The sequence below is a fragment of the Papio anubis genome, chromosome 14 (assembly GCF_008728515.1).
Source record: "Papio anubis isolate 15944 chromosome 14, Panubis1.0, whole genome shotgun sequence".
Taxonomy (NCBI): domain Eukaryota; kingdom Metazoa; phylum Chordata; class Mammalia; order Primates; family Cercopithecidae; genus Papio; species Papio anubis.
In genome coordinates, this window is record NC_044989.1 from 87,906,796 (window position 1) to 87,914,307 (window position 7,512).

Below are 7,512 nucleotides of genomic sequence, written 5' to 3' on the forward strand. Positions count from 1 at the left end.
ATCATCAATGCCTCGTGCCAGCTGTACTGGCTCAGCCCTGGGATCTACTTGCCAGCCATGCTTAGTGTCCAGGTGGTTCATGGGTAGACCTGAGTGATAGTACTTCTATTTGACAACAAACAGTCTGAAGCTGGAAAAAAAAAAAAAGGAAAGAAAAAAAAGTGTGTTCCTGGAAAGTGGAAGAGCCCAGAGAACTTCAGAGAAAGGGCATCTAAGCCCATCCATGTCTGGATCTCATTATGTGATATGATAAATGGATACCTTTAAAATAAGAGAGAAAAACACATTAGTACCTAAGTAAAAATCCCACACAAAATATGATAAACCAAACCACACATTATAGCATGAGTAAATTTGACAAATATAAACTAGCTTGAACTTGGAAAATCAAATCCTATAATTTATAATCATCAAGAAGAGACAACTCACAAAATGGGAGAAAATATTTGTACATTATCTACTAGACAGTGGCCTAGTATCGAAAATATATAAAGAACAATGACAGCTTAATGATAGAAAAAAACAATGCTAGCCTGACAAAGGCAAGGCAAAAAAAAAAAAAGATAATCCAATTGAAAAAGATTTGAACAGACATTTCTACAAAGAAAATAGACAAATTGGGCGGGGCATAGTGGCTCATATCTGTAATCCCATTACTTTGGGAGGCTGAGGGAGGAACCCTTGAGGCCAGGAGTTGGAGACCAACCTGAGCAACATTGCGAGACCTCATCTTTACTAAAAGAAAAAAAATTAGCTGGGCATGGTGGCTTGTGCCAGTAGTTCCCACTACTTGGGACGCTGAGGTAGAATGATGACTTGGGCTCAGGAATTTGAGGCTGCAGTGGGCTGAGACTGAGCCACTGTACTCCAACCTAGGCAACAGAACAAGTCCCTATCTCAAAAAATAAATTAAATAAATAAGTGATGCAAATGGCCAATAAGCACATGAAGCAATGTTCAACACAATCATTGGGAAAATGCAAACCAAAATTACAATGGGCTACCATTTCACATCCACCAGGATGGCTATAATCAGACATATAGACAATAATAAGTGTAGACAAGGAAATATCAGAACCTCATACATTGCTACTGAGAATGTAAAATGGTGCAGCCACTTACATGCTGGAAAAAGTATGGCAGTGCCTCAAAAGTCAAACATGGAATTACTATACAATCCTATGAATAAAATTGACCAGCACTTCTACTCTTAGTTCACAAGAACTGAAAACGTTATGTCCATGCAAAAGCTTGAACATGAATATTCATAGCAGCATTATTTACAATATCCAGCAAGTAGAAACAACCCAAATGTCTATCATCAGATAAATGGATAAATAAAATGTAGTACAGGTTGAGTATTCCAAATCTGATAATCTGAAATATAAAATCTGAAGCTTTTTGAGCACTGACATGATGCTCAAAGGAAATGTTGATTGGAACATTTAGAATTTTGGACTTTTGGATTTGGGATGCTCAACCAGTAAGTATAATGCAAATATTCCCAAATTTTTTAAAAATCCAAAATTTGAAACATTTCTGGTCCCAAACATTTTGAATAAAGGCTATTCAACCTGTATATTCATACAATGGAATGTTACAGAGTAATGAAAACAAATTTGGTATGATACATACTACAAAGTGGATGAGCCTGAAAAACATTATGCTACAGGTGGACATGGTAGCTCAAGCCTGTCATACCAGTACTTTGGGAGGCCAAAGCAGGAGTTTGAGACCAGCCTGGCCAACATAGTGAAACCCCACCTCTACTGAAAATGCAAAAATTAGCCAGGCATGGTGGTGCATGCCTGTAATCCCAGCTACTTGGGAGGCTGGAGCACCAGAATCTCTTGAACTTGGGAGGTGAAGGTTACAGTGAGCCAAGATTGCCTGAGCACTCTGTCTCAACAAAACAAAACAAAACAAATTATGCTGAGTGAAAGAAGCCAGTTGCAAAAGGCCAACCGTGTATGACTCCATTTACATTCATGTGAAATGAACAGAATAGGCAAATCCATGGAGACAGAAAGTACATTAGTGATTGCCAGGGGCTAGGGGAGGAAGAAATGGGGAGTGATTGCTAAGGAGTATGAGGATTTCTTTTTTTTTTGAGAGAGAGTTTCGCCCTGTCACCCAGGCTGGACTGCACTGGCATGATCTCGGCTCACTGCAACCTCTGCCTCCTGGGTTCAAGAGTATGAGGGTTTTGGGGGGGTTGATGAAAGGTTCTCAAATTAGACAGTGGTAATGATTGCACAACTTTATGAATACCCTAAAGGCCATCAAGTAGTACACTTCTAAAGCATGACTTTTATGGTATGCAAATTATATATCCATTTTTTTAAGTCTAAAGCACAGTTCTCTCAAACAGCTGACGGTCTTCAGTGTTCAAACATTGCTGTTCAACATCATCTAATTATCAATAACTTATGTTTTTATTTTCTGAGGTGACCACAAATCACATTGTTCTTGATGAATTAATTGATTCAGGACCTCCGAAAAGACAAAAAATGGAAAGAAGTTCAGAAAATAAATAGCATTAATTATTCAAATTTTAATTAATAAGAATGTAAAACATTTTTCCTAAGCAACAAGGAAAATAATAGTCATGTCGGTAGACCTGGAGACACCTCCGTTCGATGATGTGACGAGTGACTTTAGAACTCAAACATGACACAAAGACTCTCATGTTCTGATTTGTTCACTTATTCATCTCTCAAACTACTACTGGTTGTTAATATGTGCTGGGCCCTGGGGAGAGACTGTGAGTTTCCTCAAGGACCTCAGTGTCTAAGGTAAGAGGTAAACCTGTGACCAAATCCTTGTAGTGCTGAGGATAATGTGCTAGAAGGGTCATCACGCAATGTTCTAGGCCCAGCAGTGGCCTGACCAACAGTGCAATTGTTTTCATGCACAGATATTCTCAAAGGTCCCAGAATCAGCCCAGCATTTAACTGCATTTCCTCTCTCACCAGCAGCATTTTCTCCAGGTATATGTTATTACCCCAAATCGTCAACTGACAGCACAATCGTGACGTCTAATTTTTTTTTTTTTTTGAGACGGAGTCTCACTCTGCCGCCCAGGCTGGAGTGCAGTGGCCCGATCTCTGCTCACTGCAAGCTCCGCCTCCCGGGTTCACGCCATTCTCCTGCCTCAGCCTCCCGAGTAGCTGGGACTACAGGCGCCCGCCACCGCGCCCGGCTAATTTTTTGTATTTTTTTGTAGAGACGGGGTTTCACCATGTTAGCCAGGATGGTCTCGATCTCCTGACCTCGTGATCCGCCCGTCTCGGCCTCCCAAAGTGCTGGGATTACAGGCTTGAGCCACCGCGCCCGGCCTACAATGTTTTAAAAATATGAAGTAAGTAGCCATGGACAGTAGCACATCACCTATGGGACCCGCTACTCGGGAGGCTCAGCCCAGGGGCATTGCTTGAACCCAGGACTTCAGGGGTGCCTTACACTGTACTATGATTATGCCTGTGAATAGCCACTGCACTCTAACCTGGGCAACATAGCTAGACCCTGTCTTTTAAAAAATTAGCCTGGAGTGGTGGTGCACTTGTAGTCCTAGCTACTGGAGAAGCTGAGATGGGAGGATTCTTGAGCCCAGGAATTTGAGGCTGCAGCCAGCTATGATGACACCACTGCACTCTAGACTGGGTGGCAGAGCAAGAGCCTGTCTTAAGAAAAATAAATAAATAAAAATTAAAGTTGCTTTTTTTTGGTTTGTTTGTTTTGTTTTGTTTTGTTTTGTTTTGTTTTGTTTTGTTTTTTGAGACAGAGTCTCGCTCTGTCGCCCAGGCTGGAGAGCAGTGGCGCGATCTCGGCTCACTGCAAGCTCTACCTCCCGGGTTCACGCCATTCTCCTGCCTCAGCCTCCTGAGTAGCTGGGACTACAGGCGCCCGTCATCACGCCCGGCTAGTTTTTTGTATTTTTTAGTAGAGACGGGATTTCACTGTGTTAGCCAGGATGGTCTCGATCTTCAGACCTCATGATCCGCCCGCCTTGGCCTCCCAAAGTGCTGGGATTACAGGCATAAGCCACCGTGCCCGGCCAAAATTAAAGTTTTAAACAAATCAGCAACATATAAAAAAATAGTGGCCAGGCACAGTGGCTCATGCCTGTAACCCCAGCAACTCGGGAGGCCAATGTGGGAGAATCGCTTGAGGCCAGGAGTTCGAGATCAGTCTGGGCAACACAGCAAGACCCTGTTCTCTACAAAAAAAAAAAAAAAAAATTAGTTTATAAAAATAAATAAATAAATGTGTAATAACAATTAAAAGGTTTTAAATAAAAATCAAAATGTATAGTTTCTTTTAAAATTCTGGGCTGGGTGCCGTGATTCATGCCTGTAATCCCAGCACTTTGGGAGGCTGAGGCAGGCGGATAACTTGAGATCAGGAGTTCAAGACCAGCCTAGCCGACCGGGTGAAACCCCGTCTCTACTAAAATACAAAAACTGGCCAGGCGTGGTGGCACACACCTATAATCCCAGCTACTTGGGAGGCTTGAACCTGGGAGGCGGTGGTTGCAATGAGCAGAGATCACGCCACTGCACTCCAGCCTGGGTGACAGGGCAAGACTCTGTCTCAAAAAAAAAAAAAACCTGGGCTGGGCTGGGCTGAGTGTGGTGGCTTACTCCTACAATCCAAGCACTTTGGGAGGTGGATTGCTGGAACCCCAGGAGTTCAAGACCAGCCTGGGCAACATGCGAAACCCCGTCTCCACAAAAATACAAAAATTAGGTGGGAATGGTGGCGTGTGCCTCTAGTCCCAGCTAATTGAAAGGCTCAGGAGGGGGGACCACTTGAGCTCAGGAGTTCAAAGCTGTAGTGAGTTATGATCATGCCACTGCACTCCAGTCTGGGTGACACAGCAATATACTGTGTTTAAAATAAACAAATAAATAAAATATATTTTTTAAAAACCTGGCAGTGCTGGACCTCTCTACTGGCATATAACTCCAAGCTAGCATAGAATAGTAGCTGTTTCCACTCATCAGATGCACAAATGGACCAAGACTTCTATACCTGCCTAGGATTGATAAACTGGGTGTTGGGTTCAAGGGGCTGCATTATGCTGTCATCTCTTCTTTGCATGTATTTTTAGATGTCTATAATAATAGGTTTAAAGCAAACAAAAAAGTCAGGGTATGCATTCTTCAATTGGCCACAGTCCCCACCTTGTGCTATGTAATTGAGGCAGAGTGTTGGTTACCATTCACTGGAATTGAGCTACTATTTGTCTTAGTAGTATTAAAAGTCTACTGATGGCCGGGTGTGATGACTCACACCTGTATCCCGGCACTTTGGGAGGCCGAGACGGGTGGATCACTTGAGGCCAAGAGTTCGAGACCCTCCTGGCCAACATGGTGAAAGCCCTGTCTCTACTAAAATACAAAAGATTAGCCAGGCATGGTGGTACGCGCCTGTAGTCCCAGCTACTAGGGAGGCTGAGGCAGGGGAATCGCTTGAACCCAGGAGGCAGAGATTGCAGTGAGCTGAGATGGTGCCATTGCACTCCAGCCTGGTGACAGAGCAAGACTTTGTCTCACAAAAAAACAAAAAAAAAGATAGTCTACTGACATGTTTTTCACACCTCTCCTGTTTGTCTTATTTTCTTTTCCTGTGTGTGGCTCCTGTACACTCCTTCGAGTACACTGTCTCTAAAAGAAGTCTTGGCCAATGGCCAAACTCTGCCCACAGATGTGTTTTGCTTGGCCCAAAGAATGTTTTCCTTAATAAGAATGCCACAGGTGGGCATCACTTGCTAGTTTTCCTAGTCCTCGCCCCCCACTACCTTGTGATCCTCTGGCCCAATACACATTTATGTTCCTTACCTTGTCCCTGTAGGCATCTGAATTTTAGAATCGAAGACAAGAAAGACAGTGATTGTATTCAGGATTTCTACTGGTATATGGATGGACCCTGCAAATCTTCAAGAGTCGTGGAAGTCCTGTCTGCCATTAATCCTTTCCATTTAGTGATTGTTGTAAATATCTTCTATTTGGGGGGTTTAAAATAGCTCTTTATCTTTCTTAATCTTTGACTAAATGAGCAGCTATGTTCTGCCCAATATTGGTCAATATCATCACCTCCATCTCTGACTATGTCTCATTATTATTAAATATTCAACAGAACCGGGTGACAGTGAGTAACTAACTCAATATGACCAAATATAGTTTATACTCAAGAAAATGCAGACAGTCTATGATCACTTCAAAAACTTACAAGCTTCCCAGTAGAGGGGAAAAAAAATGCAACACCAAATAGGTGTAAGATATTATTATATCTCTACTGAGTTGATTTCAAAAATGAAAAGGGTAACATTCTGTGATTACGAGAAACAGGTTCGCTTGCACATCACTTGGTAGCTGCAAATTGTTGGATCAGGTAAGTAACTTGCAAATATTATAATAGGCATGGTTAGGTAATTTCATTGGAAGATAAACCCCCTCAAAAAATAACCAAAAATGAAGCAGACAAAGATATTTCTACTAGTGCCATTTATAAGATAAAAAAAAAAAAGTAAGCAAATCCCAATGCCAAAAATAAGTGATAGACTAAGAAAACTTTCATTTATTATCATTATTATTAGAGATGAAGTCTTGCTCTGTCTCCCAGGCTGGAGTACAGTGGAGCCATCATAGCTCACTGCAGCCTTGAACTCCAGGGCTCAAGTGATCCTCTCACTTCAGCCTCCTGAGTAGTTGGGACTACAGATGCACACCATCATGCCTGGCTAATTGTTTATGTTTTGTAGAGATGGGGTTTCACCATGTTTCCCAGGCTGGTCTTAAACTCCTGACCTCAAGTCATCTTCCTACCTCAGCCTCCCAAAGTGTTGGGATCACAGATACAGTATAGTTTTGATGTTTGTCCCTTCCATATCTCATGTTGAAATGCGATTCCAAATGTTGGATGTGAGGCTTAGTAGGATGTTTGGGTCATAAGGGTGGATCCTTCATGAATGACATCCTTCCCCTCCCAGTGGTAATGAGATCTGGCTGTTTAAAAGATTCTAGGACCTCCCCCTTCTCTCTCTTGCTTTTTCTCTCACCGTATGACACCCCTGCACTTGTTCACCCTTTGTCTTCCACCATGATTGTAAGTTTCTTTTTTTTCTTTCTTCCTTTCTTTTCTTTTCTTTTTTGTTCTTTCTTTGTCTTTTTGAGATGGAGTCTCATTCTATCACCCAGGCTAGAGTGCAGTGACATGATCTTGACTGACTGCAACTTCGACCTTCAAGGTTCAAGTGATTCTCCTGCTTCCGCCTCCCAAGTAGCTGCGACTACAGGTGCATGCCACCATGCTCAGCTAGTTTTTGTATTTTTAGTAGAGACAGGGTTTGGCCATGTTGGCAAGGCTGGTCTTGAACTCCTGACCTCAGGTGATCCGCCTGCCTTGGTCTCCCAGAGTGCTGAGATTACAGATGTGAGCCACCACATCTGGCACCCATTATCATAAGTGTCTTTAGCCTTTACCAAAAGTTGACCAGATACTGGTGCC